Below are 16,284 nucleotides of genomic sequence, written 5' to 3'. Positions count from 1 at the left end.
GAAAATTATAAGGTGGAACTGAATATGAAAGCTTCTGGTATAAAGAAAAAAGACCCAGACACATCAAGCACTGTGTTACCAAGCTGAGCATGCAAGGTAAAAAATTGTTCTCAATAAAGACAGTGGCACGTCTTCCACTAAGTCATTCAACTTCTAAGGTCAGCATCAGTTTAAGGTGCTTCCCTGTGTTTAGGAACCAAGAGAATATTTCATTGAGAGGACAAGATTCACCTTAGAATCACAAAATAGCCCTGATACTGGATACAGCATCCTATTGTGCTTGTGGTGTTGGGTTATTGTTTCTTTGTTTTTTAAAGTCACAAATAGAATTATTTTGAAAGTATTAGAAATGCTATTTTCCTTCTCATTTGTTCTTGGAATATTTTGGAGGGACGAGGGAGGAGGGGAGAGGCAAAATGGGTTTGAACATCTTAAAGTAAGAAAAAAGCAATGGGAATTTATATTGAGATGAAGAGTTGCCATCTTGTCACCATTCTTCAGTTATATTGAGCTGGTTCTGCTGCAGAGACAGGGAGGTTAATAGCAGCAACAATATGAGTCCACCTGGTTTGCCACTTGGAATAGGGCTGGCACAGCACAGTCGAATTCAAAATACAGCGAGCATTAATCTGTAATGTAAGTGGCAATTACAAAAACAACAACAAAAAACTCTTAAAGAACAAAAGTAAGGGAGTAAAGTCAGCTTTCAAAGGGCTGGCTGGATGCTAGGAAGAATGATCGTAAATGGTTTAGAGACCTAATAAGTCGCCCACAGGTCTTTCTGACTTCGGAGGACTTTTTCCCTGATTAATAAAAGCTTCCTTGGAAAATACTTCAACCTAGCCAGCAGCACTAACGAGATAAGTCTGCAAAACTCTGCATGCCATTAGCAAGGCATCTAGGAATATTAGCAGCAATGGGGAGAAAAATTAGACATTACAGAGGAATCCAGGGGGTTTCCTTCCATTCCTGGACCTTTCTACCCAGTTTTACAGTAGCATGTTGCAAGGCCTGTGAAAAACAAATCCTGCTTTATACAGTACCTAATGGAATGCCTCTGACCTCTGGTAAAACCAGTAAAATTGTATTTTCATAAACAGGAAAAAAAGTTAATCCCTAGAGCTTCTGAAATAATAATGAATTTTTAAAGTGTAGAATTATTTATTGTTTGTATCACAATAGCAAGTAGAGAAGCCAAACAAATTGAGAGTTGCTTAATATCGGGCAATGTGGAAACATTGCACAAATGCAACAGAAATATGCAACCTAGACAGACCAGACAGCCAGAGGGTGAGAGAGGAAACAGAGATGCATGTTAAATAATTATGACTTTCCAAAGCCACATACATGCATAGAATGAAAACTAACAGAAACTACAGAAAATATATTAGAAACCTAACTACCAGCCCGGGTTCTTGCAAGTGTTAAAAACCACTATTGTTTGTGGAGTTGCATTTCCATCAGAAAAAAAGGACAATGAATGAAGGTATCATACAGTTATTTCATTGCAGGCTCATGATAAAGCAACTATATCCCTGCAACTATTTAGCAAAGTTCCTTTCTGATAGAAACAGTACTATTAGCTGAGAAAATCCCTTTGGATTTTCACTTGGTGAACTTCCTTTGTCCAAGGATCTTTTTATTATGTAGAAAAGCTCTGATTTACTTTGCCAAGTTCAGGTCTTTACATGTTGAGTGAGAAGTGACTGAGTCAAAAGGACACACATTCTTTTCCATTCTCCCCACACTTTCTTGGTGAGTGGTAAATCTGCTTCATGTGACTTGGTGAAAAAATGAAACTTCTTTAAGACAGAGCATCTCAGCTTGCATTTCAGGTGTCTGGATCTAATTCAGAAAACAGTATATCTTATAAAGCCATGAGGGAGCAGGCATGGTGAATCAGCTTCCACATGGATAGTTAGTAGGTCATGTAGAGGGCCTTGTAATCCAAAATGCATGCAGAGTCAGAGAGTTTGCTGTGACTTGCAAGAGAAACCTCTGCCTTTTCTGGAAAAAGCAAGTTTTCCCCTTATCTGGACCTACTCATTGGCCTGAGCTCGTCTTAAACCCTATGGTTATGACTAGACTCGCCTTCAGCATTGATCATGAACAGACCTTTGCAACCGATGGAAGGAGCAGAGCACACATGTTGCCTCTTGGTAGCTGAAACGCATTAGCAGACGGTACTGCTGGTTCCTTGCCTGTAGCAACTGCAAAACAAAACATATTTGCCTAGGCTGCTGTGGTGAAGGTACACAGTTGTCACAGATAAGGAATGCGGGTCTGGTCAGCTAGCACAGCGCAGTGAATAGCTGCCTTAACCACTGGTAAGTGCTGGTCCACACCTTCACTGCCTTGCATATGGCTACACTAGAAGTAGAGGAATCCCATGCTGTTAGTGTTACACCCACACACTGCTACTTAGTCACAGCTAACATGTTCATTTTATTGTTCATTTGAAAAAGGGAACAATACATTGTTAAATTTGGAATTGCAAAGTAATTTTTCCCTTTTAAAAAGCAATTCTTCCCCTCTCCCCCACCAGACATGAGCAAAGCCAGCAGTGATGGATTTCTATTTGTTGTCTTTGCTATGCTAACTAGCATGCATTCTGACGTACAGGGTGAGAAGAATGTCATTTATCATCAAAGGTTCATATAAATATTGAGTTAATTCTGCCTGACTATTTTTGTCATGCTTCAGCATAGGGCCCTGAGGACCACAGGAGAGGAAAAAAGTTTTTGAAAGATAACATTCTTGCCTAACACTGGGTGTGGAAGAAGCAACTAGTAAAAGCAGTCAGTAACATAGGCAAGACTGTCACTGGGGAAAGAAATCAGGAGAATGGTCAGTATTTACTTCAGTATTTACTCAGGACACAAGAGAGATACTTGGAAAGTGGTGAAGACAGTGTGACTGCGCTTTTGAGGAACTAACCGTAATGAAGCAGAGTACAAACTGTTGGTCAGAGCACATTTGTCCAACTCCGTTCAATCTATTGAAGGCGTAATTGAGTTTATTTGCAAGCATGGCTGGCTCTATGCACAGTTTGTTCTCTCACACAACACGATTAGTACTCTGTTAGTAACTACAGAAGCCGAATACGTACCATTGCTGCCAGAAGCAGCCTGGCACATGACTGTCTTCTGACAAGTATTTGGCACATGCTTTCATGATGGAGATGAATCTCCTGACTCTGCTGCTGGACCCAGTTTGGAGAGGTTCGCTTCTTATAGGTTTATGCTACTGGGCTGTACAATGTGCCTTTGGGCATCCTAGTGTCTGATGAGGCACATGGCAGAGGAGATGCCCAGAACTCTGATGACGTACTGGAACCATCTAACACAGATGACTGTGGATGCATGCACTTGACACATCTTTGTTCCTTGGAAAGGAATCGCTGTGGGGAGCAGTTCAAACCATGTGTTACCACAGGATCTGATGAAAATGCCACAACTCTTCAGAAAACAGTTGTACTCCTAATGTGGACAGTCCTTCCTGGCAACCATTAATGCATTAGCAGCTTTGGCCCAAGATTCCTGTCATGTTCCTGTGAGTCACCTGCTCCTGCATGAAATTTGGCCAATAAAAGCCAGGAATTATTACTTATATCACAGGTCTTACATGCACAATATTGAAGCAACGTGTTAACATGGTGTTCCCCTTCTTGGTTCGTACACTTACCAAACAAGTCTCATGTTTTTGCAAAAGATTTTCTGTGTGGATATGCCTACTTGCAACATCTCCACTTAATGACACTTTTTTTTGCATGAGCTCTACAGTAGTTCTATCAGTGTGTCTTTTTCAATATTTCTTTGCTCCTTCTCCCAAGAAGTTTTCAGGTGGGGAGTCCTGAGAAACAGAGCTTGAAAAAGGAAACGAACTTGTGGTTAAACTTAATCTGCACCCAAACTCTGGACTAAGTTTCTGGGTTTACTACATACTATATGTATGACCCAAGGCAAGATATACTGCTTATTAATGCTGCAATTTCTCATCTTGAAAGTGGGGATGATAATAATACTTTCTCTACATCAGAGGATTCTTATGAAGTAAAGTCCATTAACAGTAACGAGAAGCTTAAGCAGAATGGAAGGAACCATTGCAGCTGTTCTTTGCAGGCATCAGATAAGGATGTTCATCATCTAAACACACACAGATGAACCACCATTGACGGGGTGCTGGGCCAGGACTGGTTTTCAGTGCCTCTGATTGTGCAATGGGAGATGAGTAGCTGGGTGTGCCTAGACGCAGACACTGCCCCCTCACACCGTGTCCTTCCAAAGGCAAATTAGATGTAACCACATCTGGTAGCTCAGTGGCCACAAATAAAGACCTCTTAGAAAAATGTCCAAAATAATTAAAAAAGAGCCTGGAAAAAACAATAGAAACCAATCATGTTGCCAGTTGATGTAGGTCTTATCAATAACAAGAAATCTGTATTGTTAGTAAGTGTAAATGTCAGGGATTCATACAGACTAAAAACAGAGATCAAAAGTTTTTGAAAGATTTTTTTGTAGGCTTGATATCTTTTTCAGACAGTTCTATAACAGTTTGTGGATTTAGGCACAGACAAGAAATTTTCCATTCTAAAATTGCTCTCTCCAGTCTCTTTCTTCCTTGTCACTGGGTAGAGCTGCTAGCTGTACTTGCAAGGAACACCTCATTTCACATTTATCATGTTTCACATTTGAGTCATGCTTTCCACCTTTAGTTTTTTTTCCCCCTTTTTTGTTTTTAAAAGATAATACATAGTCCAGTGGAACGGATTGAGCTCTCTTTAAGAGTCGCAATGGCACCATACCTATTGTGAATCAGTAAATCAGTTACGGGTGTGGAGCACCTGTGACAATCCACCACCTCTTTGCAGGGTCAGGTTCATATTGCTGTCGTGGACTGCAGTGACTGAGGTGGGACGGCTGCAGGATGGCGCAGCTCACCAACACGCAGCCGGGGGTTGGGAGACTGAGACCTTTCTCTTTTCCTGGATGTCCGACCCCAACCACACCAGCTTTCCTGACCTGCTTTCCACACCTCTGCAAGCCCCCTGCAATGCCAGCACAGAACTCTGGGCAGCCTGCTAATGAAGACTCAGCCATTTGCGCTGACAGCCGCGGGGCGTGCTGCCTCCTCGCAGAGCCACGGCAGGAGAAGCGTCTGAGAAGGTGAGACGACCTCGCCGGCTTCGGAGAACTCCGGACCGCTGGCTCCGCCCGCCTCCGGACAGGCAGGGCCCATGCCACAAGCCACGCTGGCGCCAGCCCCGTGTGCCCCCGGGGTGCGCAGCAGAGCCCCGCGGTCCGCTCCGTTCCGCTCGGCACCCAGCGCCCGGGCGCGGCGGCCGCTGTCAAGGCGCGGGGCGGGCAGGGGGCGCTGCGGCGCCGGCCCCGACGGCTGTTTGGAGGCGCGGAGGAGGAGCGGGCGGCACATCGATAGCGCTGACGGGCAGCGGCAGCCGACTCGCAGCCGCCCGGCCTCCTTTGTCCCCTCCTCTCCCCGCCGCGCCCAGCCCAGCCGGCAGCGCGGAGCGGAGCGGGCCGGCCCGGGGATTCCCTCCCCGCGCCGCTGAGGTCGCCATCTTCACCCCCCAACCCGCCTCAGAACCTGCCGGCGGGGCTCCCGCGAGGGCGGGAGGGGGCCTGCGCCGCGCCCGCCCGCTGCATGTGACCGCCGGGAGGCAGCGGCCTCCTCCGCGGATCTCGTCTGCGTCCTCCTCCGCCCCCCAGCGCGGCGGGGAGGGGGCGCGGGGGTGCCCGGCAGCTGGGAACGGAGGAGCTGGGGCGCGGCGGGCAGACAAAGGAGCGGGCACCGCCGTGGGCAGCGGTGAGTGGCGGGGGCAGGGTGCGGGGGTCCCGGTTCTCGCCGCCTCTCTTCCCTGGCGTGTCCGCACGGCAGGTACCTGCCGGCAGGCCGGGCTGCGTCGCGGCCGCTCCCTTCACCGGGGGTCGCGGGGGCTCGGGCCGCTGCTGGCGGAGGAGGGGGCTGCCGCCTCTCCGCCGCCTCCGCTTGAGACCGCCGGTGTTTTCCCCACCGCCAGCCCCGCGGCGGGCAGTGGCGAGCGAGGTGCGCGGGAGCGGCGGGGGCCGGGCCGGGCGGGGCGTTGTAGGGGCAGCCTCCGGCCCTGCCGCCGGGGAGCGGGGCTGGCCAGTGCCGCGGGCGCGGCGGGCGATGCTCAGCGGTAGTGCGTCTGAGACTCGGAAAAAAGGAGTAACCAACAGATTTGCTGGTGGGCGATGAAAAATTTCCGCCCCCCGCTTCCCTGGCAAGGCGTGTGGCGGGCGGGCAGGTGCCGCGGTGAGCGAGTGGGTGGGCGCCGGGCAGCGGGGCCTGTGCTGGGGGTGCCGAGGCGCCTCCCTGTCCCCCGCGCCGCGGCCCCGCGTGTCCCTGAGCGCCGTGGGGAGCCCCGCACAGCGGCGGGATGGCCGGGAGGCCGCTCTGGGAGGGGCGCTGGGGTGTAGCAGCTGTGACTGCCTTGCACATCCACAGAGGTGAAGCTATATTTAATGGGATTGTTTGAAATGTGGTGCTTGTCTTTTGGGTTGTTTGGTGTTCAGGCAGTTATTCACTGTGTGCAACCTTGTGCTCTTACCGAAATTATAAATCTTTTGTAGGTCAGGATAACATAAGCTCCTGCAACTTTTAACTCTGAAGTTGGATGTGCATTAAACTGTAAGTCTTCTGGTTTTGTTTTTGAACTTGGATAGATGTATGGAATGACTGTTTCACGTTTGTGAGACAAAAACTACAGAAGTAATTTAAATGAAACCCCAAGCAGACTTTTCCTATGCACATTGCAAATATATCGATAACATCTCTCCTGGACTGTGATAACTGGTTAAAAAAATAGAAAAGAAAGAAAATCTGAAAAGCCCAGGGCGGGGGTTGCCTTAAGCTCCTTTTTTTTTTAGTTTGTTGGGGGGTTTTTTTGTGATGTATCTTATCTTAACCCTCAAGGGCAGACAGTCACCTTTTAATTTCAAATCAATGTACAGGAAGCACCTGTAAGTGTAATACTAGTACATTTCCTTGTATTTGAGTTGAGATTGTATGGTCCTTTCTCCTCACTCATGAAGAATGCTTAGTCAATTAATTTGCCTAGGTAATCTGATTAGTAATAGCTCAGTGAAGATACAGACATTTTTTGAAAGCTGGTTTTATATTGTTGAAATATAGATGTAATTTTGAAAGATGTAAAAAAATACTAGGTTTCATTGTAGTAATTTTTGAAGGATGAAAGAGGCTGTTGTAGATGAAATTGTATAAAGTGATCAAATGATTATGACCTGAGATAAGCAATTAGATAATTCATTGTATAAATTTTAGTATGGCTCTAAATCTAATTGTGTGTCAATAGGTGCATTATTGTTCTCTTAAATTTAATTTTTCCTGTTAGCTTGGGTGAGAAGCTAGAATATAGGTATAGCTGTCCAAGTATCTAAAATTAATTTGCTAATGGGTAATACTTTCTACATGCTTTCTACTTTGAGAATCAGTTCTTCTATGTTGAAGGAACTTCCTGATGAAATTTCTGTGTATTGAGACCAAAGTTGTATATATCAGATTATAAAACATTATAATGTGTTTGTACACTAGAGGTGTGAAGAACTCTGAAACTGTTGTTAGATGTAGCTTGTTGAGAAATGTTACAGCTGTTTCATATGTTGTCCTTGATTTAAAGGCTATTTTGCTGAAGAATAATGGACAATTTACTTGTTCTGTCATATAACCAGAAAAAATAAATTGTTTTGAAGCTTGCTAGTAATTCTAACCTTCCTGTTAGAAGTTCTGTGGTGGTTTGCAGCGTGGTGGTGTGTGGGAAGCCTTGTGGACATCGGCTTGTCACAATAGGGACAAGACAAATATTTTTAACATCCTATCGTAGTTTGTGCTGTCCAATAAGTAAGTTGAGTTGATTTAGAAACAGAAGAGAAATTAAGTGTGTGTTCCAAGTGTCTTTCTAGGTATTTTACTGTGACTTTTTTACCCAGGTATCAGAGCTTCTGTTGCAGTGATAAAACCTTAACTCTAGAGTAGTGTTGAGAAATCATATCATGTGCTATGGAGGCATTACAGTGAACAAGAAGTGTTAAATTTCTCATTTCATATTTTTCCCCAGCAAGAAATGTAATCAATACTCTCTTACATTTCTAGATGGGGTAGTGGTTTGTGGTGGTGAAATAATATTAATCAGCAGTTGCTGCTATAATTCATTGTTCACCAGGGTGGAGTCCCTGTAACACCTGGTAACTTGAGTAAGGCTTTTAGGGCAAACTTGCACAAACTCTTCAGATGTTTGTGCCAGACCTTTTGACCCTCAAAGGTGGGGTGTGAAGGGTTTTATTTTTTTGTTGCTCTGGTTAGGATTTTCTGCTACAATTACAGTATGCTATTAGGAAAATATTTTTGGTTTACAATATTGAGATATGAATTACAAGGAAAATGAATTTCATTCTGTGGTATATGAGATAGCAGGTTCTTGAAGTTCAAGTTTGGGGTTTTTTTAAACTATTAATAATAGCATTGAGACATTTATTTTGCTTAATGTGATGTATAGACCAACCTTTAGGCATGAAGCATAATGTCAAATTAAGTTACTCAGTAACGTACAAAGAAAAAGTACTTCCTGAAAGTACCTCGCTTTCAGGTCTTTTTTTTGTTTGCTTCACTTTTGGTGAATTTGGCTTGTTGTGGAGTGGCAAATTATATGGAAGCTTGGCATACACTATAGCTAAAGAAAATCTACTGGTCTGTTTTGAAAACTCTGTCATGATTTGTGTTAGCTCTATGTGCAGAAGTGCACTGGATTCTGGTCAGTGTCACTGAGTACTTGTGTATAACTAAAATATGACTAGCTTTCACTTACTTTTGAGTAATAGTTTGACTATTCAAATTAGCTTTCAGCAACTTATTTGCAACTCCTGATTATACTTGTCAAGCTGAGTCCAGGAACTGAAGAGCAATTTATCATGAAATTCATTACGGCTACACATGTTTTACTAGATATGAAAGACTGTTGCCTTACATAAACATGTATCTGAATGACCTGGTTATCTTTGGTCACCTCCTTACCTCTGGGTATCTGTTTATTGCCGTACACCTCTCTGTGCTCAGATAGGGAAAATGGGTGAAGACCACTGTGGTCCTTTGTAGGGCCTTGTTGTACTGTGCTGCGTTGCATTCATTAAAATGTCTTTGCTACTAAGTACCCTATTTATTTAATATTAGTCTTTTTGTGTCTGCTTAATGTTGGCCTGTAAAGCAAATAACTGAGTTTTAAAACATCTGAAGGTGTTGTGAAAGTGTTAAGTCACTGCTTTGATACCTTTAAAATCCAAGAAATGCTTTCTTATATATGCTGAAGGATTGTGGTGAATTGGCTGCTGTTTACTACACAAATGTTGCTGGTACATGTATGCCTGTCTTCTAAAGCAATTTTGTCAGTTCCAAAGTATATTTAGCAGGGTTAACATGAAGGAGTTTTTAAATATTATAGCTGTCTTGCTGTTGCATTAAAAGTACTGAAGCTAAGTGTACATGATGATGACGGTCCAAGTAAATTATTATTTTTCTTCAAGGACAAATTTTTGAATAGCCTATTTGGAGATGTGTTAGAAAAACAGGGACACAGTGTTCCTTCCTGTGGCCAAGCCTGGCAGGAAAATGAGGGGGGGAGGGGAAGGAGAAATCCCTCTCTGAGGGATGCCAGCCTTGAGATGGATGCATTGGATTCCTTAAAAAAAAAAAACAAAACCACAGTAAATATGAAGAGAGCCTTTTGAGTATTCCCAAAAACTTTAAGGTTTCAAGATATTTTGGTGAAGCAAATCTGTCTTGGGTGATTAGTGTCTCTTGTTTTATCACATGACTAGTGATGATGTCAAGAGGTAATGGCAAATTCAAGGAACAAGCAACCTGAAACACATGAAATTCGGTAGGAGAGCAATCAAACAGCTGCACTGAACATGTCGAAACAGAGGCTTTATGTAAAGAGTGGACTGAAGAGGAAGTTTAGCACTGAGAAAACTGTCTGCTGTTAAAAATGAGAATTTAGTGGTGAGTGTTCGCTGAGAGGGTCTGTTCTCAGTGACTGTTGTGTGGTTCTGCCTAAGGAACCCTTTGGTCTCTTTCTAGTTCAGTGTTTTGCATGTGGTTAGAAGTAGATGTGTGAAGTGCAACTACTAGTCCAAGGGTAATTATTGTCTCAAGATGAACAGAGGTTTTTCTTGATTGCTTCTTCTCAACTCCAAGAAGAAGAGGAGCTTCTCTTGTCTGTGATGAAGGCACAGTTAAGGGAGTGCAGACCCACTTCAGAGCAGTCTTCCATCTTTTTTGTCTGTGTCACATTAACAGAAGGGTTTAGGAGGGAGGCATAAAGAGGAAGACATAAGGTGTCAGAGTCATCAGCAGGTTTTGCAGGCTTCTTCCTGGAAACATGGCTGTACTATATTAACTTCCTCCTCTGATTTATTTAGTTTTCTGTCCTGTCTGATTGGTAATGTTTGTCATGAGGTGTCAGGGAGAGAACTGAAACCTTGTCTGTGCATGTGCAGTAGTGCGTCGGAGTGGTAGGTGGGAGAAAGCAAGCTGCTGACAGTTGTGCTGCCTGAAGAGCCAGGAACTGCTGTTCAGCTTGCTGCAAAGTTGTGGTTAAGGTATATGCAACAAACAACTAAAATGGATCTCTCTGGCTTGTTCAATGGATAGCTTGCTTATTTGGCTGGTGTTGGAAGTATGGATCATGGTATAGGCCAACATCTAATAACAGCAAAGGTCTATTGGGTGGCAGTTACCTGAGCACATGATCTGATACTGTGCTTATTTGAAAACTCGCAGCTCAGTCCTTTGCTGGACAGGGTTTCAATCTCATCCCCACTATATGTAAGTTGTAGCAGAAGTGTTATGAGGAAAGGTGCTGGAGGAGAAATGGCAATTCATCTTTCGGATTGTAAAGGAGAAACTTTCATCTAAATAATAAGGGGCTCCTAATGCTGGGAGAAGATTGCACATGACAATGACCATTCTGATCCAAACGTTTTTCACACCAATGCAGTTACAGTACTTAGAGTCACACTTCAGGCAAGCCGGGACAAAATATTATAAGTATCTTTAACCATTTAGGCTAAAACAGAGAGCTATTTGTTTTATCAGTATATGAATCACAGTACAAGGGCAAAATAATGCAGGAGCCAAATAACTGATTACAGACTGCATCATTGTTTGCTGGGTGTTTTGGTATCTTGTGCTTTTTTACAAATTATGATACAACTCAATGTGTTTTTTCTGACTGTACATGCTGTGGACTTTATCCGTTAATACACAGAGTTTAGAAATGTTTTCTTAGGAAAACTTTCTCTCTATAGAATAGAAAGTATGCTGTCACCAAGGCCTTCCCAGTCAAAATCCCAGTTGCTCTCACAGAAGAAATAAGTGCATCTGTCTTTTGAATGAAGCTAGCAATTTCAGTGTTAAATTTAGTGCCTGTCCTGCCCTAACGTACAGGCTTATCTTTGTATAGACTTGATATACTTTGGCCTCACTTCCTTCTTGGAAGAGGATATTTTGTCATCTTTCTTTGTACTCACTCACTGAATTTGGAGACCAACTGTTTAAATCTTGTGCAAAACCAGGACTTTAATAAATTGCAGTTGGATTCCTCATCAAAACAGTCATTCTACTAAGTATTGAAATGTTACATGCAGAAAGCTCTTTGTTACTTTTATTGGTTGCTTTTATCTTATGGCTCATGTTCAATAACTCTTGTGCTGATGGATAACATCTCTTTTAATTGGCCCCACGTGATGCAGCTGTTCTCAACAAACACCAGTTGCTAAAGGAATTTCACCTACACTTTTAAAGCTTCCTGAGAATAATTTTTCATTTGAGCTCAAGTACGCATTTTCCCTTCTAATCCTTCAAGTGAATGGTATCTTGCCCTGATTTGCAGTACTGAAGTCCTTTTCTAATAAGCCGAGCTTTATAAACATTTGTTCTGTCTTGGGATAATAAAAATAAATTAAAATTGATGTAAAAAAGTTGTTTGAAGTTAAGAATAGTCCTGTTCACCTCAACTGCGTACTCAGATTTCGAGATACCATAGAGGCTGTTTTCTCCACCCAAACATATGTTTAAGTATTTCAGAGGAGGAGTTTACCTGTTTTTTGTTTGGTGGTCACATATTGAAGAAGTCAATCTACAGTGTACTGAAAGAAAAGTTTAGAAATACCTGTTTCAAGTAACCTCTAATTTCTAAGGGGAGGGAGCAGCAGGGAGTGGTCTTCAAATAATTACTATTGTTTTGGTATTTCGTGCACTCCTTGCTCATCAGTTTGGTGTTGTGTTGGGGATTTTTTTGTTTCTTTGTCCTCAAGCATATGGGGAGAATAATTTGTGGTGCTAGTGGAGGGCTAGGTATCTCTGGTGCATTCCCTTTTTTTTTGTTTTTGTTTTTGTTTTTTTGTTTGGTTGTCATACCAAAAATTCACCTTACACAGATGTTTAGACAGTGGGAGCATGTCACTGATCATGTCGCTGGTACAGCCAGGGTATGCTGCATGATCAAGTCTTTTTATTTTAGTGTTGAAATAGTGACTTACTCTGAAAGATAAATCTAGGTGTGTCTAGCTCTGTTATTTGATGCAATTGTAGCTTGTTTTCTGCTAAGCTGTCTTGTAATGGGTAAAGCTGCGTGATGCTCTTGAAAAATGTCAGTTGGACTTAAGACTGAGGTGAATTTGAAGGGGCAGTATGTCCGAACAGCCACTCTATTGTGAAACATGATTGAGACTAAAACATGGACCATCTTCCAGTGTCCACCATTGCCCAGCTTCCTGTGAGGGCCCTAAGGAAGAACCTGTAAGTCCCTGCACTGGTGCATCTTCTTCAGCCACGCATGGTTGTTAATCGGTGCTTACACTTACTGCAGGCCTTTCCCAAGAAGTGGGTAGGAGTGGTGAGGGACGCCTTTCAGTTTAAAGTTAAACCCTGGCTGTGATGAACTTAGTGGTGAACCTTTCATTGAGATCCTAAACTCATTACAATTGAGTCTGTGAAGAAAGTGAAGTGCATCTTTGGAAGAATACATTTTCAAGGGTAATATTAGTCATTACCTGCAGATAGCAGTTGTGGTGAAGTCTTGTTCCTTGTATTTCTTCATTAGAATCATAATTGTGTTAGTTGTATCCCAAGGTGCTTACAAACTGAAGTATGAGACATTATCATTTTATATACAGGACAATATACATAACAGGTGTTGTGGTGGATTTGTTTGTTTAACCTGTTGTTTGGTTGGGGCACAAAGAACCAAGAATTGTCGCCTTTGCTCCCAGTCCTGTGCCCTTTATGTTGTCGGGATATGTAGCATTCACAGAAAGATGACCCTCATTTCTTATGATTTTTTTTTTAATTTGTTGAAAATCATAATAAATGAAAAGGAAAATGTGTGAGGAGCGATTCCACTTGTGGGAAACTCACAACAGGCAGAGACCTGTTGTAGTTCAAACAAGTGTGCATTTTCATGAAATAATATATAAATTAAGAATTCCTTCAAAGAAAATATGTTGTTCTTCAAGTGACACTTTACGGATAGCTCAAATGTTGACAGAGATAATGGTGATTCTAGACTATGCTTTTTATACTGAATGTATGCCATTTATTTTGTCAAATCCTTAAACTTAGTTCCCTTTGAGGGACGGAAAACATAATGCGAAACCTTTGTTTCTACTGGTTGAGGTCACATTAAGTTATTTTTGTCAGTGCTCTTCTGTGAAGTCAGCTTTACCAAACTATTTGTGGCTTATATCCTCTTTAAATATAACTTAATTTGTGTTTGCATCTATTCAAAGATGCTGAGGGCATTTCAAATACTGCACTGTTCAAAATCCCAGACAGCAAATTTTGCAAATCACCATGGTAATGTGTGTGGGAGGAAGGCTAAAGTCAGAATCTGCATTAACAGAATCTGTTAATATTGCATATGCTCAGTGCCACTAGATGATGTAGATGCGTTCTTTGCTTAATTAAAACCAGGGTGATATGATGCAGCTAATACTGCGTGTAGTCTGATTTTTAACCACATTTTTGTTGTGATTCTGAAACTAATCTAGTGAAATAATCAGATGTGTGGGTAATCATTGAGTCTTCAGGAAATGGCATAGAAGAATCTTGTAATCTAGCAAAGAAACTTCAAAACTTCTTTCTTGCTTCTTCAAGAACTTATGGATAGGCTTAAAATCAGTGTTTTACAACTGGAGCTACGTACCAAGGACCCTTATTACTGATAGCTCGTGTCATAGTTATTTCTGCCAAGTCATTGTGAATGTTGAAGGTTCTTGTTTCTGGGTAAGCCTGTCTGGATGCTTTTGTACATGCTGTTGTTGCCTTAGACACAGATTTTGTTCTGAAGTGCAGTCAATGCTAGTTAACAAACAAACAAACAAACCCAAAGCAAACAAAAAACCCACCCATACCAACAAACAAAACCCAAACAAAACAAAGGAAAAACCCACCAAAACCAAATAAACAAAATCCTAAACAATTAAAAAAAATATTTTAAAGAGGAACTGTGTTCTGAGTGCTGAAACTAGTCCTTAATAATTACCCTTATTCAATCAGTGTTGATGACAGATAAGCTTATAAATTTGTATGAGTTTATAGGAGGACTGGCTGTTGCTTGCTTTGGGGAACAGGAAAAGTTAAACCCGAAGTTTCTTGGCTCTTTACTACTGTAGTCTAAACAAACTGGAAAAAAAAAATAGGAGACTTAGATGAAGGATGATTTATTTACCCTGTTACTATATCAACTGTTTCAAAATTGAATGAGTTGGTGTAACTTTTTGGTTTAAAAATTTTGGCCCACTTCTATTGAGAATTACAGAGGCACTGGTACTGGTTCGAAATGCAGACCAAGATGTAATGACTTCCATGCTAGGTGGCCTGAGAGAATGTGCTTCTTGACTCTTCCATTGCATAAATAAACCCTATAACAAAACCACCAAGAGGGATGTGGAGTTGAAATGCCTTCTCTGCATCAGAGTTCAGATGAGTTGGGGAGGCTGACAGGAGCCCACTGTCCCACTGGCAGAGCAGAGTCATTAGCCCGGCGTGACACCAACACTGGGTCATATTGTCCTGAACTTACACAGCCAGCTGTAGGTCTGAGCTGTCTGTGTCTGCGTTCACATCACTTGGTATATTTTGGTTTTGCAATGCTATTCATTTGTTATGCACTCTGTCATAGTAATAATGCTTATTAGTATGTTTTGTTTTGTTTTTCAAAATGCAAGGCCCCCTTTCAAGAGGGTAAATCTGGGAAGTGATGACATTGAAAGTCTTTGTCTTAGGAAAACAAGTTGTGTTTTTTCAAGGCTGTTTTTACGACGGCAGGACTCTGCTGTGCAGGCAGTGGAGCTGTTTGTAAAGGTGGTGATATGCTGGGTTCTGTGTTGGCTTGTTGAAGAAGTTGTTTCATGTCCACTAATAGGATATCTCTCTTTCCAGTTCTTTAAAACACGAAACTTTGCGGTTGATAAGACTTCAAACAATGATCTGTTGTAGGTTTTTTTTGTTGCATTGATTACCTCAATCTGCCCATGTCTGTTATGTGCAGGATTTGTAGTAGCACACAGGTTGATTGTTACTTGTGCAATTTAAAGCAGACAGCTAAGGGATTATTCATACTAGATTTTGAAGCAAAAATTCAAGTAAATTACATCCTCTATCTGATAAATCAGTTAAGTTTTTCATGTCAGGTTCTCAAAGTCTATGTTGGCAGATATGAAAACACAGTAGCTGCTTCTGAAAAGCATATTATTAAATGCACCTTCCTCCCACCAAAACCCAAGACAGTATTAACCTTTTTCAGCCATTTCCTTATGAAGAAGGAAAGACTTTACATACAGTGAAGGAGATACCTGTTAGATTTACATTGTATGGTTGTAAAATAATCTGAGAAAGAAGTATCAGTTCACAAATACTTTCTCCTGCTCTTTATGAAAGGCTTAGCCTCTCAAATTTTGTAATATATGCTGTGTTTCTTCATACTAAAAATCCAGTCTAAGTGCAACAAAATATAGGATTTCATGCCTTACATAGATGAATTTCTGCACTCCCTGCCTCTGACCCAGGTGTGTTTCAGCCTTCTCCTTAGGATGTTTATACAGTGTTGTCCATTCATCATCCAATTAGACACACCTCTGTCACTGACAAACCAGAGAATTTCATTGGAACAGAGAAGAAATAGGAAAGCTTGATGCCAGCACAGGTGAACATGACCTGGAGGTCAAGCTT

At 42.1% G+C, this 16,284-nt stretch overlaps 1 protein-coding gene across 2 annotated transcripts in view; it reads left to right on the top strand.

The window, feature by feature from the left end:
• Positions 1–5,428: 5,428 nt before the first annotated feature.
• CDC42SE2 (CDC42 small effector 2) overlaps positions 5,429–16,284 on the top strand; it is an 85,523-nt gene continuing 74,667 nt past the window's right edge. For both annotated transcript variants that reach the window (XM_082075893.1, XM_082075892.1), the window contains exons 1-2: positions 5,429–5,823; positions 6,612–6,669. The gene's annotated coding sequence lies outside the window, so the exon portion shown is untranslated. The remainder of the gene's footprint in view (positions 5,824–6,611; positions 6,670–16,284) is intronic.

Source organism: Streptopelia decaocto, assembly GCF_964273445.1.
Source record: "Streptopelia decaocto genome assembly, chromosome: Z".
Lineage (NCBI taxonomy): Eukaryota > Metazoa > Chordata > Aves > Columbiformes > Columbidae > Streptopelia > Streptopelia decaocto.
This window is presented reverse-complemented; position numbering and strand designations above follow the sequence as displayed.